Source organism: Heterodontus francisci, chromosome 13, assembly GCF_036365525.1.
Source record: "Heterodontus francisci isolate sHetFra1 chromosome 13, sHetFra1.hap1, whole genome shotgun sequence".
Taxonomy (NCBI): domain Eukaryota; kingdom Metazoa; phylum Chordata; class Chondrichthyes; order Heterodontiformes; family Heterodontidae; genus Heterodontus; species Heterodontus francisci.
The window spans coordinates 4,509,645-4,536,813 of NC_090383.1; the positions used below are offsets into that span (position 1 = coordinate 4,509,645).

Sequence of the window (27,169 nt, forward strand, 5' to 3'; positions counted from 1 at the left end):
GTGGTCGGAGGAAGCTCAGAAAGGCAAAAGGCAGTCTGTTAGACCCGAAACTGTCACATCAGAGACTCTCAGTGTTCCTTGCAACAACGTTGACACGCATCACATTCTGTTTGATGCAATTAAACATCCAACGACCGGTTGAAGACATTTTGTCTTTACAAGTATGTTTACACCATTCTTTTTTCTTTTTAAAAAAAAACAAAAAAAAGGAACATCAACATCTTAATCCTGCGTGCATTTCCTTTTCGGTGACCGACCCGGCAGAATTTATGTATACCTTGTAAATAGATACAATTCTTTTTGTGCAAAAAAGGACTGGAAAAAATTAAATGTATTATTGCAAATTTTTTTTTGTAAAAGTAGCAGTTTGGTATGAGTTGGCATGCATAAATTTACTAAATGGGATGAGCTAATGCCTTTCATTGTGGTTCTAAACAGATGCTTGTGGATAGCATTTTTTTCTATCACGAAAACAAGGAGCTAATGATAATCGCACACAGAGTCTTAGAGTTCTTCTGATCGAAGCGGTTTGGATTGTAAAATAACGGAGTCAGTTGTAGTAGTTTTCCTTATAAACTGTGTGCGGTCATGAAATCTGAATATAAAATAAAAATTATTTTTGTCATGCTGATTTCACTTGTTTGGGGAATGGAATTCTTTACTGCCCCGAATGTTATATAATTGGATCAAACGCTTTGGATTCATACAGGTAAAAGGGGGCATTCGCACTCCTGCCTTCCTGAGTCTCACTCGGGCTGTGTTTGAAAGCTTGGATGGTGAAGGGGGTGGGGGCAGCTGATTCTGTGTGTGTGTGTGTGTTAGGGGCTTGGTTAGAGGCTGTCTCTACATCTGATCTGTAGGTTTTGAGGACCTGGCTCTCGAGTTTAAAAGAAATATGATTCCTTTTAAAGGCCGAGGTAAATGCTCAACTATTTGCCCCTTGTTCTGCTGTAAACCAAGTGCGTTTGGCGCAAAACAATCCCCCTTTTCCACACGCATTTCTTTCTTTCCAACTTTTTGCTTCACCCCCGTCCCCAAGGAAGAACTGATCAAAATGTTATTAATAATTTCGTGTTCCAACCTGAATGGCGTGTTGTCACCTTTGTCCAGTCGGTGCTGTTTTATTGTGTTTATGTTTTGTTTTTAAAGTTATTTTTAACAAGCGCTTCAAACTGCTGGATTTGACCAACAAGAGGAGTCTGAATTGCGAGTTTAATGACGGGATTTCTAAAGGACACTAAAGAGGCTTATCTGTCTGAGTGTGCGCAGTGCAACATGACCGAAATTGAACAAAAAAGACTTAATTTAAAATAAAAATGTTAATGTCAAAAGTGTCCCCCTCGCTCTTAAAAAAAGGAAGGATACAGATCACCGTTAGGCGAATGGAAGACTGGCCGCTCCTTTTAGCATTAAAATTCATTTAGATAAAATTGCCACAAACATTTAAATACAGAGATTAGTTTCCAGTCACGCCTTATTGCACTCGCTGAAAGGACACGTTAACTACATTTTACTGGTGGAGATGCCGGATTCTCGGGCGTTTCCTAGTTACACCAGATCCAAAAACCCTCCCCGCACTGGCTGCGCTATCCCCTTACCCATAGAGGGGCCGCTGTCTCCCCCTCACCCCCTCCCTCACCCCTCTCTTCACTGTCCCTTCTCACCCCCTCTCCTCACTGCCCCTCCTCACCCCCTCTCCTCACCCCCTCTTACCCCCCTCAATCCCCACCACCCCTTGCCCCTCCTCACCCCACTGTATCTGAGGGTGGGAGCTAATCACTGGGCACCTCTTCAGCCGGACCCCCCTCCATCCCCCCCCCCCCCCTCACACCCCTCCTCATCCCTCGCCTCTCCTCCCCTCCCCCCCACCCCCACCCATGTCTGAGGGTGGGAGGTAGTCACTGGGCACCTCCTCACCCGGACTCCCCCCGCCCGTAACACCAAACAAAAAACACAAACCTGGCAGAGGAAGATGAGAAAGTTGCCCCGGTTAAAGGGGAAATGTGGCGTCTCCTTTAACGAGGAGAGCTGCAAACTAATTCCCAAGCACACTCAATGCCTTCAGTGCAGACAGAGAGCAGGCAGTGTTCCTCAGTGTTCCTCAGTGTTCCTCAGGTTTGACTGCCATCTCTTGGGAAAGTGGAAGAATGATTCTTGTGAATATTCCCAGCACGGTGTGTCCCACTCCCTCACTCCCCCCCTCCCTCACTCCCTCCTCCTCGCCGCTTCAGCTTCAGATTTGGGGCAGCTTGGTTATTTTAAGCACTTATTATATTGGAGAGAAAACACACACAAAAAAACCGGTGTGATGAGAGGAGCCTTGGGACAGGTTTTTAACCTTGATGTTTTGGGTTGTGTGTGTTTGCGGGGAGCGGCTGGGACAGGGTCTACTGGGAGGATGCGGTGAGTGGTTTGTGGAGGATCTGGGCGCCTGCTAAAAGCTGCTGGCGGGGGGAATTAGGCCGGTGGATGTGAGCGTGTTGTCTTCAAGTCCAGCGGTGGCTGAAGGAGCAAGGGGGGAGGCGGAGAAGGAGATAATGTTAATGTTTCCCCCGTACTGCCATTTTCTTTGGATGTCATTGGTTTCCTTGGTGACAAGTAATACAGCCCCAAACCCCCGGGCTCCCAGATTGTTCGAGAGGGAGAGAGAGAAAAAAGCACACTCTATTTCTGGACCCTCATCTATCACTGTCAGGAGATAATGATTCCCGTTTCAGCTTCTTATTGATGTTTGTAATTGCGTTATCTCAGAAGGAAAGGGAGGGGACGATCAATGAGTCCCTGGCAGTCAGTAGCGGGGACAGTGAAGATAGCCTTTCTGAAGCTACTCATTATCCTCAGTTATTGCGACCAGAACCCCAGGCACAAGGCATGAAGGGGTTAAGTCCTTAACAAGAAGACAGAGAAAGAGAGAGAGAGAGAGAGAGAGAAAGAGACCCGCCAGGGTCGCAGTTACAATTGCAATGAATAAAGAATAAAAGTTCATTATCATTACTGGTTTGGCCTTAGCAGCAATCACTTTCACTCCAGTCTAACCAGCAGAGATCAGACGGTGAATGTTCCAGTGAATATTAAAACGTGGACAAGACTTTTATAAAATTCCATCCGAAAAAAGACACAGGTTTTTCAGTTTAATGGAGCGGTAAAAGCAAAACACTTCAAAAATTAATGGTGCACTTTAAAAGGTAGTTTAATTTCCTCCGTTTCCCCTCCCTTCCCTTTTAACCATATGCAGCGTCAGGTCGGTGAGACAGTTCTCTCGCCACAACTGGTTCTTTGCGAACAGGTCATAACCTCGTAGCGATGTCAAGTTTATTTATTTTTCTCTCTGTCTCAGTACTGAATGTGACTCTAAAAAAAATATTTGTGTGACTGACTGGCAAATTGCTCGCGAGTCCGAACATTGTATTTTTACCTCTCCTTTTACGAACTTAGGAAAGTTCAATGAATTATGTGGTTGTTATTCAGTTCCCGCATTAATACAGTCGATGCGGCTCCTGCTTGGCTTCTGTTGAAATATTAATTGACCGCTCTCTATTACACTGGCCGGTCTTGCTCAGCTTTTGTCGCTTGTTTTGAAGTTTTGACTTCATGGAGTTGCTACTCGCATCTCGACTGATTTGCAAACGATCCCAACTTTAACAAAAAAAACCTGCAATAAATGTTTGCTGTAAACACTATCCAACCCCTTAAATAAAATGCGCCAGAAAAATACACTCCAATTACAATTCTTTTACAATATAATATCCCCCACTAACTCCCCACTCCTTTTAATTTCAGTTCAAAAGGATTCGGTACATAACAATACATTTGTGTCGGTTGACTGTGCTTTTTTATTTGGAACAAGACTGAAAGAGGAATATTTCAGCATGAGCAGTGGTTTCAGTATGTAAAGTACCCAAATTCAGGCTTGTTTATTTACACAAGGGAAGCTGTGAAATATACTGTATACAAGATCTAACAGTTTGAATATATTATAATGTTACTTTTAAATGCACACCATGATGAAACATGAGGAAATATATAATCTCTTTATTTAGGATTGGTTAAAATATTCCCTCCTACAGGCTGTTCAGTAAACGTTGGGATCAGTTATTCCTTATGACAGATCACTTAGTTTTAGTTGTAATCCTTTCTGAGTCCTGTGAACCCGTCCCGCGGGGGTCTAGTACTTTCTCTGTCTAATACTTCTGAGTTTCAGCCGAGCTCTCAGTTCCTTCCCAGATTGCTGTCTCGCTTTTACAGGTGATCTAGATGCAAAATAGCCGATTTACTGGAAAGGTTCTGTCAATTGTCTGGTGTCCTCAAACAGTAACAGAAATGAAGAAAGATCAGAAATAATCGAAGGGAAACATTGAATCGAGACGGTTATTGGAAGGATGAATAACTCCCAAAACGCGACCCAGCCGCCTGGTCGAAGGGGCTGCAACGAATATATATCAGCATTTAAGTTTAAAGCGTTCAGGAGCTCTGTACAGTGACCGCACGGTGCGGGTTGTTTGATGAAAATAGAATTAGTTGTGAACTGTACATGTGACACTGTTCAGAAAGTTGAATGATCTGCTTTTGATCTGAAAAAATACTTGGGCGTTCTTTAAATTATTCAAACAATCGGACTCCTGTGCTACGTCCCTTGAAAATGTGCTTTTTTTTTGTTCGTTTATCAAATAAGGGGGACGCCTGATCGTTTTAATGTCATTTTATGTCACTGATGACAACTGTTTCATGTCTCCTTGTGTGTGCCATTAATTGGAGCATATCGAAATTATTTTCTTTCAAGACAATGCCAAGAACATAAATAAAACGGATTGAATTTGTGTCGGCCGAGACGGAACACATTTTCCAAGCGAGTGATTTTTAAATCGAGGGGAAAACTGCATCTCCGAAAGAAATAAATGAAAATGAAACGAAATCAAAATAAAAACTTTGAAAAGCCGAAAGTTCACAACGAAATTAAAGAGGGAACTGTCACGGTGAGAAAGGAGTTCTTTAGTGCTGTCTGAGATGCACATTTTGTCTTCACTTTTGTTGACAGATTGTCCGAGTTGCAAAGTCCCAACCGGGTTACGATTATTTCGACTGCCGGTGCAATAAAGCGGGGGAGGCGGGGAGGACGAGGTACCGGGGAACTGGATATTCGGTGCAGCGAAAGGTAGTTCGTTAAGGGAACAGTTTGAGAGTAAACGTCAGTCGCTTAGGAGGCGAATGCAAGTGATCCCGGACTGGCGTTGAAAAATTACGAAGCGAATAATATTCCCATCCCAGGCCACTCTGCTGTTCCGACTCCAGACTGCCGCCTGTCAACAATTATTGATGTAAATATTCAGATTAGTAAATCAAACTGCTGGGAGGCAACGAGGCAGACAGTCAGAAGCAATATTATAAACCCAACACAAACACACCGGCTTCTTTCTGAAGCACTGGAGAGATGGGGGTGGTGGGGGGGAACTAAAGGAAGATTTCAAATATTTAATTGCAATAAATAGAATAATATTTCAATTCTGAGATTCCCTGCCCAGTTTGTGTTTCTTGGTCGGTTGCTCTCTTTCTAATCTGTATAATATTGTTAAATTAGTTTTGTGTTTAGTTCTATAGGAAGCATCGCAATTGTCAAGCCGTTGTCGCAATGAGTCCCCTGCTAATTATAATTGAGTGTTTCAAATCACTCCCCCAAAAATCTTAAATGCAATAATATCTGGCTGCGTTCGTGAAAGGTAAAGTTAAAAAAATAAATAAAAGCATGGCCAAGAGTCGCGGGGATGAGCGAAATACAACATTGGGGACATTAACACGGCAAATTCAGCGAAAAGAATTTGGGAGAAGGGAAGAATAGCAATATTATACAGATTAGAAACAGAGCAACCGACCAAGAACCACAAACGGGGCAGGGAATCTCAGAATTGAAATATTATTCTATGTACTGCAATTACATTTATTGCAAAAAAGTTGAGGTAAACAATAATCCATTGCGAAGATAAAGCGAGACTAAAGCTATAAATAAAAATTAAGAAAGGGAGAAAAAAGGGAGACAGGTGGAGAAAAAATAAATACAGGGATTTTTGCAACAAAAAACGAGTTGCGATGGCTGGGAATTTGGAGAACTTGCTGAATTGCTAAGGAACGACAGACCTCCCCCTACTGGTGAACTATTTAACTCAATAAAGGCCGCTGGAAAGGTCTCTATTATAACTAAAGCAGATGGCACAGAATTACCATAACATCGCTGCATGGTTCCTCCAGTTTTTGTTTGACTATCTTGATGTCGAAAAATACAATCCCCCCCCCCCCTCCCCCTCCCCCCCTCACCCCTCACAAGACCATGTTTTAAAATGAAGTCGTTCCTTGCGACAGGGTAAAAGGAGGACAGATGCACATCGACTTTATGAGCTTTGGTCAGAATTTTCTAATGAATTCAGCCAAGCAAACCCATCTTCATTTACTGAGCTGCCGGGTGATTTAATATGTGCACATCAGCGCAAGACAGCTGCAATTACAAGCAGCAAAAATGACATGTCTGGGCTGCTGTTGTCAAATATGGTGGGTAAAATGTGACAACCATTTCTACCACAACTTGTCGAACTGAAACTGTATCAGGGCTCATATGGCAAGGAGGAAGCTTCCGTGATGCACTCACTCCTTTTAATGATTGTCTTCATACTCGTGTGAAAGGTAGCAGGAAGTTTGAAGATGAGTGAATACTGCCCCGGCCTTATCAAGCATTTACACTGGTCCCTTCCCACTCTGATTGCTGGGCACCAGTGCTGTTGATACACAGTAGAGCGTCCGATACATTTCTTCTATTAAGAGCATCTTTGATTCAGCTGCACAGTTTCTTGTCTCTTGCTTCCCTCCTGTTTATTTTAATGAGACCATCTATTGTTAACCCTTTCACTAATGCAAACTTAGATGATGTTTTGAACAAGAGTCACCCAGACATCATTAACCTGCCTTTCCATTTGTAACTAGTGGCTCCCAGGCATCATTTAAACAATGCGAGGTGCAGATAAAATACTTTATTGCAAATTTTAACAATAAAAAACTAAGTCATTTAAAGATTTAAAAAGGCATGCATAATTTTCATCACGACAGTATTTTGAGAGTATCTGGATGCTTAGAAATGGCTAGTGAGAATGATAATTGTTTAATGTTGGTTTTAATCTTTTAGTTTACCAGTATCATTGCCACTACAAATTTTAATCCATTAATTGGTCATTTCCTTATCAGATTATTCTAATCAAATCATAGACCTCTAAAATAGTCAATTATTGGAATCATAACTATCTTTCAACTAGTTTTTTTTTGCATTGTTGCAATATTTACTCCTTTAAGGTGTCTAACAGATTGAGCTATTGTTGGAGCAAAGCATTTCATTAGTTGATTGAGATCACACATTTTGTATGGGGTGACACCCAGGTGTACCAACATTCTGAAAAAGAAAAGTCAGTGATAGGCTGAAGAGGAGAACATTGTACCTGTTTAGCCATTCTTTACTCTCTCCCCAACCCCCACTGTTCTGAATCCTGAGATCTTCTTGAGCCAACAGAAGGAATTAAGACTGACCTTGGCAGCTGATTGCCAAGGTTAGAGCAGACAAGGCTGCCTCAGGTGCCAGTACATGCTAGGCCAGCTCAGCTCCTCTCCACCTGATGAGATTTGATCCAATAATAGTCACTGTGTTAGCCTTTAATGAGGCGCCCTGTGAGAGCTTATCGGCCTCCACCTGCTCTCTGTGGTAATACCAACAGTTCCAGAGAATGTCAAAAAAGCACAACCATCCTTTCCCTCTTCATTTTCTTGTACTGGGAGATTGTGTTTCAGACTAACAATAGCCACTTATGTTCAGGCCTTCTTTGATCCAGGTATGTCCTGTAAGAGCACCTGACAGTGAGTTCTGATGCAAGAGAGACTGTGAAGAAAGAAACAGGGCCCTGTATATCTATGGCTAATATGAAGGATGAGATTATGGGGTGAACTTCAATGAGAACAATTCAGCTTAGTGTCTCACAATGTCAGTGCCTTTCAGGTACTGCAGATTTATCTGATAATATAATATATAATATGTAATGTTTCCAGGATTATCATAAACACATAAATTATCATCTGAAATGATTTTTGCAAAGGTCTTTTATGTTGCCATAAATGGTATGTGACAGCTAAATCCTTTGAGTAAAGTAGATAAAAGCAATCGAATACCAGAGATAGGACATTAAAAAAAAACTGTGTAATAATTTATCTTTTAATTTTAGACAAAAGAAAAGAAACAAAAAGTAGACCCAGGCAACAAACTAAAGCTTTGTAAATGTTTTTTGATGTGTGATATGTATCTTTTGATCTTAACTTTTACAAACTGTCCACAGATATAATACTAACTGTAAAGATCTGATGACAGACTTTCACTGTTCATAATTTGTCGTTCAGTTCTGGGAGCTAACCTCATTCAAGCATTACTAAATAATACCAAAACATGGGCTGAAGAAGAAAATCCTTCTGTTTCGTTTAGGCCAAATCCATTTTACTCACAGATTGTACAGGCTACATTATGTTTGTTTTATATCTTTCAGCTCAGATGGCAATCAGGGTTTCTATCAGGCAAATGCAAATGGGACAGGAAAAATAATACATGCCACAGTCAACAACTTCAACAGTGTAATCAGCGCGCAATGAAGCTGGGCACTTTATGGGAGAGGTAAAGATTAGGCAAGTAGAACCTGGTAACAGATAGGGCTAGGTAGGAAAGAACATACACAAAAAGATCTTTGCTGGATCTTGATCTGAGTGTTTAAGTACACTGTACTTAAATAAACAACTGTCAGGAAAGGATAGCAGTCCCATTTATCAACCTGTTTGACAACAGAAGAGACACATGCTGATATAAAAAACAAGTACAAGGCAATGTCATTGGCTTTCATTTATTTGTAATATATTTGATCTTTTCTATTGTTGTTTGTGAAGATTTGCATGTAGTCACTTCCTGAATATTTCAAAAAAAAGAATAAAGACTTGAATAAATTAGAATCACCATAAACATTAAGATTTAATTTAGGTTCAGATTACACATTAAACTTTCCTAGATGTGACACACAGCAACACAATAGATTTTTACTTAGGTGTCATGAAGGGATTGTTTCTATCTTTCAGTCTAAAGGAATCTTCCAGGATTTTTACAGGTTAAAAATATCTAAACTGTAACCAGGTGCTAACTGGTCCAAGCACAGTTTGAATCATTATCACAAGAGATTTCCCGCTCATTCAGATATTGTAGTCAAAAATCCAGGAAAGCCAATATGTTTTAATGTATTCATACATTTATGTCATGCAGATATTCTGCGGCCAATGTATTTTTCATTTGTTGAAGAAGTTTTCTTTAATAAATGAACAGATTTTTTTAGTCTGACTATAACATTTTCTGACATACATGTAATCCTTGACTCTCTTTCCTCCTCTCTCCCCCCTGCCAACCCTCTGTATAATGCATATAAAAATATCATTAACAGCAGTTCCAACAACCACAATGCTGGACAACATAGAATCCCTTTATTCTTTGTGCCCAGGTAAATGCATCACATTTTCCAACTGATGAGGAAACTATCAGTGGAAAAAATGTTAGTAATGGTCAGATATCCAGAGAGATAAGGAAAGTCAGAACAGATGAGTTACAACCCTGCCTTTGTTGCCAGAGAAATATTTGCTCAGTCTTCAATGAAACTAGTGAAATTTGCTGAAGATCTCTTGAAGATTGCAAAGTAAAATTCCTTTATATGGCTATCTGATATGGAGGATATAGAACAGAGAACAGTGGGATTCACAGCTTGTTTCATACATGAAGAGCCTATAAAGTTAAGATTCCAGACATGAGTGGGATAAACTGGGCTCCCTACAGTCCACCCTTTTCTTTATTATGTTTGCACTCAGATGCAAACTTGTACACCCAGTTTGTATTTATTACAATTGTCTCCACGTATGTGAAAGAATTTCTAATTTATGTGCTTTAGGATATCAAAATACACTACATGTCATCAAAGAAATGCTTGCAGCATTGCACATTTTTTATTGTTTTGTTGTGGTTTCCATGCATGTTGCTAATGAGCACTGACGAAACATAAATATCCCTAGTCTAGGATAAATCACACTGCAATGGCCATTATTGCTGTCAGTAAACACATTCTAATGCAACTATTGGACTGTGCTGTGGAGCGTAGTCTCTGAATTCTGGCTTTTACCATGCATTAAAGCCAACAGGATTGCAATGATAGACATTGTGCGAAATAGTGATTAGCAAGCAACAACAACTTGCATTTATATAGGGCTTTTAACATTGTAAAACATCCCACGATATTTCACAGGAGCAATTATCAGACAAAAATTGATACTAAGGTACATAAGGAGATATTAGGATGAGTGACCAAAAACTTGGTCAAAGAGATAGGTTTTAGGAAGTGTCTTAAAGGAGAAGAAAGAAATGGCAAGGAAGAGAGATTTAGGGAACGAATTCCAGATCATAGGACTTAGACAGCTGAAGACACGGCTGCCAATGGTGGAGCGATTAAAATGAGGGATGCACGAAGCCAGAATTAGAGGAGCACAGAGATCGCGGAGGGTTGTGGGGCTGGAGGAGATTACAGAGATAGGGAGCGATGAGGTCATGGAGGGATTTGAAAATAAGGGTGAGAATTTTACAATCGAGGTGTTACCGGACCGGGAGTCAATGCAGGTCACTGAGCACAGGGGTGATGGGTGAACGGGATTTGGTGCGAGTTAGGATAGGGGCAGCAGAGTTTTGGATGAGGTCAAGTTTAAGAACAGTGGAAGGTAGGAGGCGGGTTAGGACAGCATTGAAATGGTCAAGTCTAGAGTAACAAAGGCCTGGATGAGGGTTTCAGCAGCAGATGAACTGAGACAGTGGGAGAGACGGGCGATGTATTGGAGAGGGAACTAGGCGGTCTTAATGATGAGAAGTTATAGGGTTGGAAGCTCAGATCATGATGAAATGGGACACTAAGGTTGCAAACGGTCTGGTTCAGACTCAGACAATGGCCAGGGAGAGAGATAGAATTGGTAGTTAGGGAACAGAGATTGTGGCAGGAAATGAAGACAATTGATTAGTTCTTCCCAATAACTAACTGGAGGAAATTGCTTCTCATCCAGGATGGAGAACAAGCAGTGTGACAAATCAGATGCAATGAAAAGGCTGAACGAGGTGGTGGTGAGGTAGAGTTGGGTGTCATCATTGTAAGTGTGGAACCTGATATTGTGGCTGGGATTTTTACTGGCCGACGTTGACAGGCTGTGAGGCGGGTGAGCTGCTAAAATGTTGGGTGCTGGGGAGCCGCGTCGGGATGGTTTCCAAACACAGTCCCGCTGGAAATGGTAGATAGATTCTTGATAAGCAAGGGGGTGAAAGGTTATTAGGGGTAGGCGGGAATGTGGAGTTGAGGCTACAATCAGATCAGCCATGATCTTGTTGAATGGCAGAGCAGGCTCGAGGGACTGAGTGGCCTACTCCTGCTCCAAATTCATATGTTCATTTGTTCCCAGTGGTAGGCTGCGTGCTGGAACAGCTTCCTGCTGAATGGAGGTGGGCAGCCACTTCGAATAAATAAAGACCCAATTAAGGGCCATTTTCCTGGGCCGCCAGCATTTTGCCAGAGGCGGAGTGACCTCTGCCATGTGGGGAGGGCACCAGCTGCATGGAGGCAGCCTCCCAGTGGTGTCCTGAAGTGAGGGGGCAGTGGGAACAGGGAGCCAGAGGCTCCATGTCCTGACAAAGGGTCTGCAGCCAGGAAAGGCCACCCCCCCTCCCCCCCCCACAGCCCCAGGTCATGGGGGGATTTGAAAACAAGGATGAGAATTTTACAATCGAGATGTTACCAGAACGGGAGCCAGTGCAGGTCAGTGAGCACAGGGGTGATGGGTGAACAGGATTTGGTGCGAGTTAGGATAGGGGCAGCAGAGTTTTGGATGAGGTCAAGTTTAAGAACAATGGAAAGTAGGAGGCGGGTTAGGACAGCATTGAAATGGTAAAGTCTAGAGTAACAAAGGCCTGGATGAGGGTTTCAGCAGCAGATGAGCTGAGACAATGGGGGAGACAGGCGATGTAACAGAGAGGGATCTAGGCATTCTCCATTCGACGGGTTCTACCATCCACAGCCACCTAAGTTTTTAAATTCAACTTATCTTCTTGAGGGCACCTCAGTGTGGAGGTGCCCTCACATTCTCTGCCCTGCCTTAGCAATACCCACCACTCCTGCTGAGGCCGCAGAGCTGCCGGCCCTTTGATTGACCCGGCAGCATCAGCAGCTTGCCCACTGTTCTTCATTGGACAGTGGGCTCAGTGCCATCCAATTAAGAGGCATCTCTGGGAAGTTCCAATGTGGTCCCGCTGCCCATCCATGTGGGCTCAGGAGCTGCAAATGGTCCCAACTTCGGGACTCCCCCCCTTCCTGTTTTTTTTTAGATGGTGTCACTGAGGGGTAGCATGTCAATGAGAAATAGGAGGGGTCTAAGGATAGATCCATGGAGGAACACCAGAGGTAATAGTGTGAGTGGCGGAGTGAGGTCACAGTGAAGGAGTGAGGTCTCAGAGGTGATATGAGATTACAGTAGTGAAGTGAGGTTGCAGTGGCACTGAGTGTCACTTTTCTCAGTCCCAGAGTTGGTAACCAGTACCAAAATCAGATCAATGACTTGACAGTTGCAGGCAAGGTAACTGCGGCCACACTCCCTTTTCTTTCCTAGACTCCATGGATACCAACAGACCCTTCACTTCCTAAAAGGAATAACTGCACAAATCACCCCTCACACGGCACTACGATTAAGGGGTTCACTAACTCTGTTCTTCCTATATTGTCACACACACCGGAAGTGTGATGATTCAACGATCATGGACCAACTCTGAAGAGTTATGAAAAACGGAATTTGTCTTTAAAAAAATGAACCTTTATTTTAAAAACTGAACAATGGCCCAAAATGGCCACTGAAGAAAAAGGGATTGGCCTTTTGTATATTCAAATGACCTGACAAAGACTAAAGACAAATCTTTAAAGCTAAGAGGTGTCAATTGAACCCATCCTACACCTATTCTAAAACATTCCAGAGTTGAATTTCTTCTTCTGAAACAAAGGAGGTGTGAAGTAGCTATGTCCTGGGCTATTGTGCGATTACCATGGGGAAGAACCAGAGCATCTCTTACAGGAGGTGAGAGATAACAGCTTTACCTTAACAAAAGACAGCCAAAGATGGAGAGAGAGAGGAAAGAAGAAGCAACATCCTAAAAGCCAGTGTTCCAGCCAAGCCAGAAAGCACATTCCCTGCTGCAGAATAGGGCATCTACGTTATACAGCAGTGAAAGCTAAAAGTAGCCCACTGTCTTCAATTGAACTTTCAATCAAGAGAGAAACCTACACTCATCTCAGGCCTGCATCCATTGAGAACCTGATTTCCAAGAGAATTCAATAGGTCTATCGTAACATTTCCCCCCATTAAAAGCCACATTCCTTTTTCCCTTCTCGATCTGTCTCTTCTTGTGTGTGTGTGTGCACGAACGAATGTGTGAGTGGATGTGGTTGTGAAAATTTCGGGATAAGGCGTATTGATCAATAAACAACTGATTTTCTGTTTTTTAAAACCTACAAGAAAACCTCTCGTTATCTGTTCATTTGAAAAATGAAACACCTAGGGGCTGAACTCTAATACAAATCCACTTGCTGTGGTCAGGTGGGGTGTTGAACAGTGGGAACCACCCACATCACACCACCTTGGCTATAACAAAATGTTTTTCCTACTCTCCGAGCCTTAAAGCCGCTTTCTCCTCTGTAATAGAGTGCTACCAGGAGATGTATTACATGAGTTGCCTGCCACTTGGGAGCTATCTCTCAAAAGCTACCATAACCTAATTAATACAATATTGTTACTGGACAGCCATGTGCACAATGCTCAGGAAAGGCCAAAAGCCAAAGGGGCATATTGGACATTAGGGAGCTGGCTTCCAATAAGGAGCAGAGGATAGTGAGGAGTGCCTCATAGGATCAGAAGATCATTCCGAAGTGAAGGCTATTCAGCCCATCATAGATCATCCAACTAGAAGGATCCTGATATCATTCCATTGTAGTGATTAATTGTTTCCTAAATGATTGCTGGGTTTTTGTCCCCACTACTCTATCTGACAGTTTAATCCACACATGCATCATTTGTATTAGTCCTAAAATTAGCTTGTGTCACCTAGCTATACAGTTTAATTTAAGCTAATATTCTGGGGAAACCTTTTCTATATTCTTAACAATCTTATATCTTCATAACATTACATCTCAGAGGTTTCCTTTCTAGACTGAGAAGTTCAGGTTCCCCCAGACCTTCGTTATATTTCAGACCACCAACACTGGGATCAATCTTGTGGTTCTTCCCTGCACTGGCTCCGCTTGTATCTCACTGTCTCACTTATTTCTTGGTGACCAGAGCTAGGTGAAGTGTTCATGATGTCATCTAACTATAGCACAATCCATTTTGATCATTATCTTCCATGACTTCTATTTTGCTATTTTGGGTATGTAGTTCAACATCCTATCAGATTTGTCAGTGGCTGCTCTGTATTAGTCGGAGTGTAGATTTACTAGAATATTACCTGGAATCCAAGGGTTAAATTACGAGGAGAGATCACACAAACTAGGGTTGTATTTCCTGGAATTTAGAAGGTTAAGGGGTGACTTACTCAGAGTTTTCAAGGTATTCAAGGGAGCAGATTGGGTAGATAGAGAAAAATGATTTCTGCTAGTTGGGGAGTCTAGGACTAGGGGGCATTGTCTAAAAATTAGAGGCAGACCTTTCAGGAGTGAAATTAGGAATCACTTCTACACAAAGGTAGGGGTTTGAAACTCTCTTCCGCAAACAGCAATTGATGCTAGATCAATTGTTAATTTTAAATCTGAGATTGATGGACTTTTGTTAATCAAAGGTATTATGAGATATGGGACAAAGCTGGGTAGATGGAGTTAGGTCGCAGATCAGTTATGATCTCATTGAATGGCAGAATAGGTTGAGGTACTAAACTGGCTACTCCTGTTCCTATCTCCCTGTAAGGATGACAAAAAAGAGTAGAATAATGAAGATCAGGCCACACTAGAGTCCTGGAGCAAGACATGATCCTCTGGCCAATTCCCCTCACGGTCATCCCTTAGGTCATTTGCATTCTCAATTTCACAAACGGGCTCAGGTATTTTCCCTTGCCGACAAGTAGTGTAAGTAAGGATGCAGCAATGGTTGATTCACAGAGCAGGAGGATGCAGGAGTTATGGGGAGTGGGTGAAAAGATACCATCTTTCTCGTGAAGCAGTCTGCCTGTGGCTTTGCAATTGTGGGATCCAGCTTCATGGGCACTTGCCTTGAACAGTATATCAGTGTGGAGATTTAGAAGCCAGTTCTGAAGATCTACATGTGTAACACTGCGTACCTACCACAGCCCTTATTTTTTCTAATATCAGGGAAGACTTTTCCTTATTGTAAGCACCAATCAAGTGTGTGGCAGCTTCATTGGAGTGTGTGGCATTCATGGACTAAGGAAAAACAGCTTGCAGCCCTGGTGGCAGTAGGGGGCACATAAGAGAGAGTCAAGTCTCTCTTAGGACCCGAAGGGAATCAAGGAATAGGGGATGGGGTGGAAGATGGAGTTGAGGTATAAGATCAGCCATAATCTTATTGAATGCCGAGGGAACTCGAGGGGACGCAAGGCCTATTCTTGCTCTTATTTCTTATGTTTGGATGTCCCAAGTCATGGGTTGGGTCACAGGTATTAGCTTTCCTGAACTAAATTTGTTCCAATGGGCTCCATGCAGCATCAATGTGTGCATCACAGGAAGCCCCCAGATCCCATTGGAAATGGTGGTGCAGCCTCTATGGAGTGGAAACTGACATAAATGATATCAGTCGCAGTCTGAAGGGCTCAAAAAATAAAAACACAATTTCAGCACCAATAATTAGGCCAGTTAGCCTAACCGCTGTCATTGGGCAAATGCTGGAATCTATTATTAAGAAAGTAGTAGCAGGACATTTAGAAAATCATAATACAATCAAGCAGAGTCAACCTGGTTTTATGAAAGGGAAATCGTATTTGACAAATTTATTGGAGTTCTTTGAGGATGCAATGAGCAGGGTGGATAAAGGGGAACCAGTAGATGTAGTGTATTTGGACTTCCAAAGGGCATTCGATAAGGTGCCACAAAAAACATTACTGCACAAGATAAGAGCTCATGGTGTTGGAGGTAATATATTAGTATGGATAGAGGATTGGCTAACTAACAGGAAACAGAGAGTCGAGATAAATGGGTCATTTTCAGGTTACCAAATTGTAACTAGTGGAGTACCACAGGGATCAGTGCTGGGGCCTCAACTATTTATAATCTATATTAATGACTTGGATAAAGGGACCAAGTATATTGTAGCCAAATTTTCGGACAATACAAAGTTAGATGTGAAAGCAAATTGTGGGGAGGACAGAAAGAGTTTACAAAGGAATATAGATAGATTAAGTGAGTGGGCAAAAATTTGCCAGATGGAATATAATGTGGAAAAATATGAGGTTGTCCACTTTGATAGGAAGAATAGCAAAGCAGAATATTATTTACATGGAGAGACTGCAGAATCCTGCAGTACAGAGGGATCTGGGTGTCCTCGTATATGAAACACAAAAAGTTAACATACAGGTACAGCAAATAATTAAGGAGGCAAATGGAATGTTGGCCTTGATTGCTGGAGTATAAAAGTAGGGAAGTCTTGCTACAACTGTACAAAGCATTGGTCAGATCATACCTAAGGTACTGCATACAATTTTGGTCTCCTTATTTAAGGAGGGATATACTTGCATTGGAAGCAGTTCAGATAAGGTTCACGATGCTGATTCCTGAGATGAAGGTGTTGTCTAATGAGGAAAGGTTGAGCAGGTTGGGTCTATACTCATTGCAGTTTAGAAGAATGGGAGGTGACATGTAAGATTCTGAGGGGGCTTGACAGGATAGAAACATAGGAAATAGGAGCAGGAACGGGCCAGTCAGCCCCTCAAACCTGCTCTACCATTCAACTAGATCATGGCTGATCTTCCACCTCAATGCTATTTTCCTATCAGAACATGAATTTAAATTCCACCTGCTGCTGTGGTGGGATTTGAACCCAAACCTCCACCCCCCACCCCAGGACGTTAGCCTGGGCCTCTGGATTACTAATTCAGTGACATTGCTACTACGCCACCTTCTCCCCATGATGCCGAGAGGATGTTTCCTGTCATGGGGACATCTGGAACTAGGGGTCATGGTTTCAGAATAAGGTGTCACCCATTTAAGGTGGAGATGAGGAGGAATTTCTTCTCCCAGAGGATCATTAATCTTTGGAATTCTCTACTCCAGACAGCATTGGAAGCTGGGTCTTTGAATATATTCAAGGCTGAGATAGACAGGTTCTTGAAGGATAGAGGAATAAAGGGTTATGGGAAACAGGCAGGAAGGTGGAGTTGAGGCCAAGATCAGATCAGCCATGATCTTAATGAATGGCAGAGCAGACTCGACGGGCCGTATGGCCTACTCCTATCTCTTATGGTCTTATGTTTAATGCACTGGAAATGGTGCATAAATTCAGAGCCAATAGCCTAAAACTTCATGCATATGATAGAAACCATTTCCTTTAATGTAACTAACAGTTTTCCCTAACTCCATCACTGATAAGGAGCCTGTTGAAAGGACTTTATATGTTACAGCATCCCTTTAGCACACTTTTTGTCTGGCTTCAAAAGGTGGCTTAAATAATATGGTATTGCTTGGCACCGTTTTACTAAAATACACTAAATAATTCAGCAACACTTACTACTTCAGAGGAAGATTCTGCTAGTAGATGAAAAATAAACAACCTGGATATCTGAAAACTTGAGAATAGCACTTGTTAAAGTTCTTAGTGACTTCAAATGGATGTGTATCTCTAGAAAGCAATAGGCACAAAGTTGCCCAGATATGAACAATATCCAGCAATTGTCTAGTTAGGTAGTTTTATTATTGGTCCCAGATATGAATCTATTGATTTTAGCTACTGCCTCCTGTATAAAACGCTGCAATTATTTATACTTTGATTTATCAGAGAGCTGAAGGAGGATATTTAGAGAACATTCTATTAAAATTCTAATTTTGGTATTGAATTCTGTCTAAAACAACTGGATATTCGCCATGTTTAACATAGTCTGGCTCTCCTAATTAGACACGAGAGTTTTAAAAATGTAAAATGAAATGGAAACAGCTGTTGAAAGAAACGTGTCAGGATAGTGTGTAGGGTGACGGGGATAACCGACTTGCATTTTAGCAAAATTGCGAAAGCTTCCAGATCAAATTGAAGTGCAAACATTCATGGGGGCAAAATATGCAGAGGTTACAATAAAGCATCGCAGGCGTCACAACAGACGTTAGAGATTATAGGACGACTAGTTCTTGAATATGATGCTTCTTTATTTGGTGTTGGACAACGAAACAGAGGATCAGTGCTACCACCTGCTTCCCTTATCTGAAAGAAATCTAGTCATAAAAGCTCTGCTGAGTTCAGATATACCTGGCATGCAAAATTGAGGGAGAAACATAAACGTAGGTACCCAAAGTCTTGTTAAAGGTCTCTGTTATGGGAGACATTTAAAGCTGCTTTTCGATTGAGTTAAGTGTCATGCTAATGTTGCTGGTTGGTACAGCTGGCGGAAAGATAACTGGATTCACTAAGGCTGACATCTGGGAAGACACACTACACCATTAGTCTGGGGCTTGCTAAACACAAAGGTAGTTTTTGTTGAGTTTTTAATTCTAATCAGGTGGACAAGATGTGTGGTGTGCAGAATGTGGTATAGCAAAGGGAACTCTTCTACTGTTGGGGAAATTAGCATCGCAAAAGGTTGACACAGACATGGAATTTCGTGCATTGTATTTACACTGAAATTTATGCTGGTTTCTGTGCTGATCTTGTCATTGGGAACTTACACCAGAATTTCCAGAATTTGCTTACACCAGAACATAACAATTGGTGTAAAATAAATGTGGTGGAGGGATTCGGCAGACATATCTTGCAAGCGATGTAAATGATCGAGGAAATTTGTACATGACGATATTTCAGCGTAAAACCGGGGCACATCGTTGTGTGTGAATCTCTTTAAGGAAAACTGATGCAAGGTCATTCTTACACCATAGTTACATCAAACCTTTCCAACAAATTCCAGGCCTTGAGCCTTTCTTTAACTTGGGTGATTGGGGCCAGCAGGAAACTCCCGTGACATCACCAGCATGAGGACCAGGCAATTTTAACACCCACGCATTTATATGGTTGAGTCGGGAAATAAGGAGCCCACCCACTTTCTCTGTGCAATTTTCTGACGGTATCCCAGGACTTAAGCAAACATGTACTTTTAAAGCAATGCTGCATTTGCTGAAGCACAGTTTTCAATCCTATATTGTGCACACAATTCTGGTAGGACTAATGTGTCAAACAGATGCCCCTGGGTTGTCTGATGTCTACTTGGAGGTCCTCATGAAGGGCAACTCCCCAGAACTCAGTTGAGTCATGAGGAGGAAATTCAAGAGCACCTCACAATCAGGAATGCAGATGGTAGGAGGGGGATCCCAGGGAAGGGGGAGTTTAAACTGTCCTTTTGTGGCCTGGAGGGGGATTTCCTTCTCCACCTGGTCGCACAAAGAAAGTCCAAAATAAGTCAAATGACCGACCGTTTTCATGGCTTTTCTTGACCCGACTCCTCCTCCCACGAGGTTGGCCTGGTGACAAAGCTATAACTGCTTCCCTCAAGCGGGCCTCTGATGAAAATTTGAGTCACACCTGCATATTTAAAAAAAGGACTCCAGTGGATGTCCCGCCTGCTCCGAAGAGCAGGTTAAAATCAGAGTCTGCGGAAAAAGAGTGTCTAAATCTCATCGGTGATTTCAACTGCCCCTCTGCCCACTTTTGGCCTGGCAGGCAGGGTTAAAATTTCTCCTGAATGGAGATTAAGTCGCGTAACACAGACTGGGAATGAAATCTGGGAGGGGACGAAATTGGCAAGAAACTAAAGAATAGATTTTGAAGGGCATTAGCAAAATAGAACTTACACTAGACCTTTCTTTCTAACCACGAGATCTTTGTTTCAAAGAACACAAGGAACAAATGATTTACTGTATGTACAGTAATAAATTCTGTTGTCCTCCCACAGGAAATTATGTACCTACTGCACAAGTTTGGACAAGAAAGTTGTGATTGAAATAATACTGACATAGGGTATTAACCATAAACTGCCACCATTTAGAGTGCTCTATAACTTTTGTAGAAGTTGTTTTGTTGTCAGCTGTGTCAAATCGATATTTACAGCTCAACTGACTGCATAGTGGGCCATGTAACTGCGGTGTGTTTTTAACCTTGTTTGTAAATTTTGTCAGTTATAAAGTACCGACACTGCCCTTTTATATCTACAAAGTAACAGATGTCAATAACAACCAAACTCAAACAAAACCCCTATGGAGAACATCAGCTCCCTGGGAAGTAGTTACAGAGCTGTTCTGATGATGTCATGAACTGTGAGAGTGAAGGATGTGTGTTCCCTGACTGAGGTTCAAGGGTGGGAGTTTGCAGTATTTAACTCTCACTGTGACAGTTTTCAATATAATTCTATGGCTGTGAGTTTTCTCAGAGCTGCACAGGTAAACGAGGTTTCCCACAAAGTTATGGCTGAGTGCGAGCAGCTCCATGGAAATTCCCAGCCTTTAGGCTTAGCTTTACTATTTTGACTTCAGAACTTCCATCCCCATTGTCGACTCCGAGCCATTTGGGTTCCTCTTCAAGGCTGTGTAGTTATGACAAACGACAGCAGAATGGGTGCTACAGTAAAGTGGGATGCACACAGCAAGGTCCTACAAGCAGCCAAATTCTAATGACCAGATAATTTTGTTTTAGTGATATTGCTTGAGGGATAAGTGTTGGCCCAGGACAGCAGCGCTCCCAATCAACAACAACAATTATATCTATATAGCATCTTTAACATAATAAAACGTCCCAAGGTGCTTCACAGGAGTGTTGTAAGACAAAATATGAGACCGCTAATTAAAAAACACAGAGAGCCTGTCTGAATTAAAGATGTGTGGCAACAAATTTAGAGAACAATTAGGTAATTTGAATCAGTGAAGCCATCAACATCAGATGCACCTAACAGTTTAGAAAGGTTTAAAACAGAGCAGTAGGTGCCACATGGTCATACTCTCTCACCACAAAATCTGGGCCAATATTTTAAATATGGATCACAAAGAACCCAACAACAAGTTCAACATATAAACTTTGCTAGGCATCAAAGTGGCTAGTGAACAGGAAAAGACAAAGGGGAAAAACACATAAATAAGAAGCAAAATGGAAGCAGTGCAACTTCCATTCACCCACAGCTGACTGGATATCATCCAGAAATTACAAAAGGTTTAAACAATGAGCTGAGTTGTTTGTAGGAGCAACTGAAGTAGATTGTAAAGGTGGAGAGATGAAAACATTCATTTTCCTCCATGTTATTAAGAAACACTGAAAAATTATAATGATTTCAGTGTAGAAGAAGGATGGAATCTGGGATGAGATGTAATTATAAAAAGAATTGGAGATGTATTGTGATTTCAAGGAACTAGGACAGATGAAAGGCGCAGATGTTTTACTTGTGAAGAAACCGGGAGAAAGCACTGATCAGGATATAATTGAACTAAACAGAGATTCAAAAGTTGCCCAACCTTTCAGTAACACTGTGTAAAATAGGGCATAAATAGCAACCATCCAAGATTTTCCAAATCACAGAACAAGCAAAATCAAGTGACTGGTATAGAAGGAAAGTCCAGCGGATGTAATAAATCAACTAACTGAAAGAGGTTAGAGAGAAGATAATCCATCAGTAGCATTCAAGAGGAAAGGATCACAAACTCAGGTGGGAGGATGACACACCTGTATTGGAAGCCACCTGATTTTGAGTTAATTTAAATGACTGGGCCAAAATTTGGGTGGGTTCTTTTCTCAGCATGTGACCCATTAGCCTGTTTGATACCTTCCATATAAAAAAACATATTAATTAAAAACAAAAGACTTGCATTAATATAGTGCTTTTCATGACCACCGGATGTCTTAAAGCACTTTACAGCTAATGAAGAACTTGTAAAGTGTAGTCACTGTTGTAATGTAGGAAATGCAGCAGCCAATTTGTGCACAGCAAGCTCCCACAAACAGCAATGTGATAATGGCCAGAAGATCTGTTTTTGTGATGTCGGTTGAGTGAGAAATATTGGCCAGGGCCCCAGGGATAACACAACTGTTTTTCTTCAAAATAGCACCATGGGATCCTTTATATCCATGTGACAGGGCAGCCATGGCCACATCTGACCGACAACACCTCTGACAGCACAGCACTCCCTCACTACTGCACTGGAACATCAGTCTAGATTGTTAGGCTCAAGCACTGGCGTGGAATTTAAACCCAGAATCTCCAAATGCAGTGGTAAGGGCATTATCAACTGAGTCACAGCTGATGCTAGCAGTTGCTGTCTGTTTTCTGTCCTTCAAGCAAATTCCTATCCATGCTTCCATATTCCCTTTAAAATAATGGGGAAAATTTTTGATCACGTAGTGCTGCTTAAAACCTCAATGATGACTGCTGCACAGGCCTCATATGTAGATGCCCATGGTACTGTCTGCTCCCCAGGAATCTATGTAGTCTGCATGGATGACTTTGAAGCTGGAGCTTGTGGATGAATTCTTTCCCCCTGTGCACCTTAATTTGATTAACAAACTCCCATACTTTTCGAAAATCCATATACATAACATCGGTAGCATGTCCTTTATCCAATACATTATGATGTCCTTAAAAAAATTCTGTTATATTCATTAGATATGATATGCATTTTGTAAATCCATGCTGGCTGTCCTTTAATTAACTAATTTCTTTCCAAATGGTTCTGTTACCACATGAACAATTTTGTTCTAACCCAATACATGGTTTCATGGACCTGTTTTATTTTACATTTGTCTGCATCCATATGGCCTTCAGGAATTTTTTGCATCATTATATATGAATTTTGCAAGTAGAGTTTTACGGGTCAATTTTAACATTGGGTGCCATTAAACTTCTCGCCAGATTTTGCACTTCCATTGGTTTCATTAGTAAGGAGATTAGACATGCGGTAAAAAAGTGGCTAATTCGATATTGTCCAGTTTGCACCATCCCAGAGTTACAATTACCTCTATAGTCCTTTTATGTAGTTCCAGTATTTTGAATTTCAGGTCAGCAATCATATTTCCCTAGGCTTGGAGGCCATCTGCACAGCAGGAAGAATTCCTATGATGCCAGATATACCAAACACATTTACGCCATGATTTGTACATATCATTTGTACAAAATTCTCTAGATTCTTCCAAAATTCCCTAGATTCTGGAAAGTGGATTGAAAAACCGCAAAGGCAGTACCCTTATTCAAGAAAGGAGGAAGACAGAAAACAGGAAACTATAGGCCAGTTAGCCTAACATTGGGAAACTGCTGGAATCCATTATTAAGGAAGTAATAGTGGGACATTTAGAAAATCATAATCAGGCTGAGTCAACATGATTGTCTGAAAGAGAAATCGTGTTTGACAAAATTATTACAGCTCTTTGAGGATGTAACGTGCAGGGTCATAAAGTAGATGTAGTGTATTTGAATTTCCAAAGGGCATTCGATAAGGTGCCACAAAAAACATTACTGCACAAGATAAGAGCTCATGGTGTTGGGGGGTAATATATTAACATGGATAGAGGATTGACTAACTAACAGGAAACAGAGAGTCAGAATAATTGGGTCATTTTAAGGTCACAAACTGCAACTAGTGGAGCACCACAGGGATCAGTGCTGGGGCCTCAACTATTTACAATCGATGTTAATGACTTGGATAAAGGTACCGAGTGTATTGTAGCCAAATTTGCAGACAATACAAAGATAGGTGGGGAAGCAAATTGTGAGGAGGACACAAAGGCCTGAAATTTATGTTGTCGCGGTCGCCGTAAAATATGGCGCCCGCACTCGCGGGCTTTACTCCACAGAATCACCGCGATGTTAAATGCGGCGGCTCATTTACATGGCCGGGGCGGACTGCCTCCCTCCCCCTCCAATGACGTGCAACGAGCGGGTAGTCTGTCCCTGGCAACGCAGTCTGGTGGCACTGCTCAGGCACCGGCACCATGTTTAAAGGGCTTCCAGCCCTTACATTTAATTTAAATGGTTTTAGTAAAGGGAAATCCTGTTTGACAAATTTATTAGAGTTTTTTGAGGATGTAACTAGTAGGGTAGATAAAGGGGAGCTAGTAGATGTAGTATACCTGGATTTTCAAAAGGCATTCGATAAGGTGCCACATGAAAGATTAATAGGCAAGATAAGGGCTCATGGTGTTGGGGGTAATCTATTAGCCTGGATAGAGGATTGATTAACAGACAGGAAGCAGAGAGTGGGCATAAATGGGGCATTTTCAAATTTGCAGGCAGTGAATAGTGGGGTGCCACAAGGATCAGTGCTGGGGCCTCAGCTATTTACACTCTATATTAATGACTTGGATGAAGACACAGAGAGTAATGTATCTAAGTTTGCTGATGATACAAAGGTCAGTGGAAAGGTAAGCTGCAGGGATGATGTAGAGAGGCTGCAAAGAGATACAGACAGGTTAAGTGAGTGGGCACCAAGATGGCAAATGAGTATACTGTAGGGAAGTGTGAAGTTGTTCACTTTGGTTCTAAAAATAGAAAAGCAGAATATTTTTTAAAGGGTGTGAAACTGGTAAGTGTTGATGTTCAGAGAGACCTAGGGGTACTCGTACAAAGTGTACTCGTAACATGCAGGTGTAGCAGGCTATTGGGAAGGCAAATGGCATGTTGGCCTTTATTGCAAGGGGATTGGAGTACAGGAATAAAGAAGTCTTACTAAAAATGTACAAGGCTTTGGTGAGACCGCACCTGGAATACTGTATGCAGTTTTGGTTTCCACAGTTAAAAAGATATACTTGCACTGGAGGCGGTACAGTGAAGATTTACTAAATTTGTCCCTGGGATAAAGGGGTTTTCCAATGATGAGAGGCTGAGTAAATTGTGCCTATATTCTCTGGAATTTCGAAGAATGAGAGGCGATCTAATTGAGATATACAAGATTCTGAAAGGGTTTGATAGGGTAGAAGCTGAGAGATTGTTCCCACTGGTCAGGGAATCTAGAACACGGGGACACAGTCTCAGGATAAGGGGCCAATCATTCTGGACTGAGATGAGGAGAAATTACTTCACTCAAAGGGTTGTGAAACTTTGGAATTCTCTACCCCAGAGATTTGTGGATGCTTCATCATTGAATACATTGAAGGGTGGGATAGATAGATTTTTGGTCTCACAGGGAATCAAGGGATATGGGGAGTGGGCAGGAAAGTGGAATTGAAGCCCAAGATCAGCCATGATCATATTGAACGGTGGAACAGGCTCGATGGGCCATGTGGTCTACTCGTGCTCCAATTTCTTCTGTTCTTGGGTTCCTGTTAAAGGAACATGCACTTTAGATTTAATTTAAAAAATTAAAGATATGTTTATATCCTCTCCCACCCCCAATATCCATTTAATTCATTCTTTGCCCTCTCACCCCCAAAAATTCTTACCTTGTGTACCTGATCTTCCTCCACAAAGATCATTAACTTTTACCTTCAACCCCTTCCCACCATTCCCTCAACCAATCAGAATAGTTTTTCCCCACTCCCCCCCACTACCCGCACTGAAATACTTACCTGCTCCCCCCTCCCTACCAGTGCAGTGCCGGCTGCCGCCACCTATATGGCACTGGAATGGATGGTGGGAGCGTGTTCAATTTAATTCATTGATTAGCATTTTTTTTGACAATGGTAATGTTGGTCCTCTCCCTGAGCAGCGGGGGAGCCGCTCCAAGGCCTTGCCGCCGCCGGCAATATGGGGCTGGTCCTTCCCGGCGTTGCGGCCCATGGCGGGCCTCTCCCGGAGGCATTTTACGGGCCCCTGTCACGACCCCCGACATTGGGGGGCCTGTAAAATCCAGCCCAAAGTGTCTGCAGAGGCCTATAGATAGGTTAAGTAAGTGGGCAAAAATTTAGCAGTTGGAGTATAATGTGGGAAAATGTGAGGTTGTCTATATTGTTGGAAGAATAGAAAAGCAAAATATTACCTACATGGAGAGAGACTACAGAATGCTGCAGCACAGAGGGATCTGGGTGTCCTTGTACATGAAACACAAAATGTTAGCATGCAGGTACAGCAAGTAGTTAGGAAGGCAAATTAATGTTGGCCTTTATTGCAAGAGGGATGGAGTATTTTTTTTCATTTATGGGGATGTGGGCGACGCTGGCCAGGCCAGCATTTATTGCCCATCCCTAATTGCCCATGAGAAGGTGGTAGTGAACTGCCTTCTTGAATCCCTGCAGTCCACGTCGGGTAGGAACACCCACAATGCTGTTAGGAAGGGAGTTCCAGGATTTTGACCCAGCAACAGTGAAGGAACGGTAATATAGTTCCAAGTCAGGATGGTGTGTGGCTAGGAGGGCAACTTGCAGGTGGTGGCGTTCCCATGCATCTGCTGCCCTTGTGCTTCTAGATGGAAGAGGCTGTGGGTCTAGAAAGTGCTGTCGAAGGAGCCTTTTATACTCTAAGGATTATAATAGTAGGGAAGTCTTGCTGCAACTGTACAGGGCATTGGTGAGATCACACCTAGAGTATGTACAGTTTTGGTCTCCTTACTTAAGGAGAGATTTCCTTGCATTGGAAGCAGTTCAGCGAAGTTCATAGGCTGATTCCTGGGATAAAGGGTTTGTCTTATGAGGAAAGGTTGAGCTGGTTGGGCTGATACTCATTGGAGTTTAGAAGAATGAAAGATGATCTTATTGAAACATATATGATTCTGAGGAGGCTTGACAGGGTCGATGCTGAGAGGATGTTTCCCATCATGGGGGGATTTAGAAATCGGGCACAAAGTATCACAATAAGGGGTCTCCCATTTAAGACAGAGATGAGGAAGAATTTTTTCTCTCAGATTTCTGTGGAATTCTCTATCCCAGAGAGCAGTGGAGGATATCATTGAATATATTCAAGGCTGAAATTTTTGAACTGTAGGGGAGTCAAGGGTTATGGGGGGAAGGCAGG

General features: G+C 42.1%; 1 protein-coding gene and 1 long non-coding RNA gene across 6 annotated transcripts in view; one reads left to right on the forward strand and one right to left on the reverse strand.

The window, feature by feature from the left end:
* Window positions 1-631, forward strand: part of meis1a (Meis homeobox 1 a) — a 239,070-nt gene extending 238,439 nt beyond the window's left edge. For all 4 annotated transcript variants that reach the window (XM_068044269.1, XM_068044268.1, XM_068044271.1 and 1 more), the window contains one exon: window positions 1-631. This exon is cut by the window's left edge and continues 926 nt beyond it. The gene's annotated coding sequence lies outside the window, so the exon portion shown is untranslated.
* LOC137376189 (uncharacterized) overlaps window positions 1-27,169 on the reverse strand; it is a 92,410-nt gene that overhangs the window by 16,499 nt on the left and 48,742 nt on the right. Inside the window, exons 1-2 of one of the 2 annotated variants that reach the window (XR_010976147.1) lie at window positions 1,960-2,126; window positions 1-184 (exon numbers count right to left, since the gene is read on the reverse strand). The exon at window positions 1-184 is cut by the window's left edge and continues 101 nt beyond it. The exons of the other annotated variant lie outside the window; for it this stretch is intronic. This is a non-coding gene — a long non-coding RNA (uncharacterized lncRNA). Of the gene's footprint in view, window positions 185-1,959; window positions 2,127-27,169 lie in introns of those variants that run through there. 2 annotated transcript variants of the gene reach the window in all.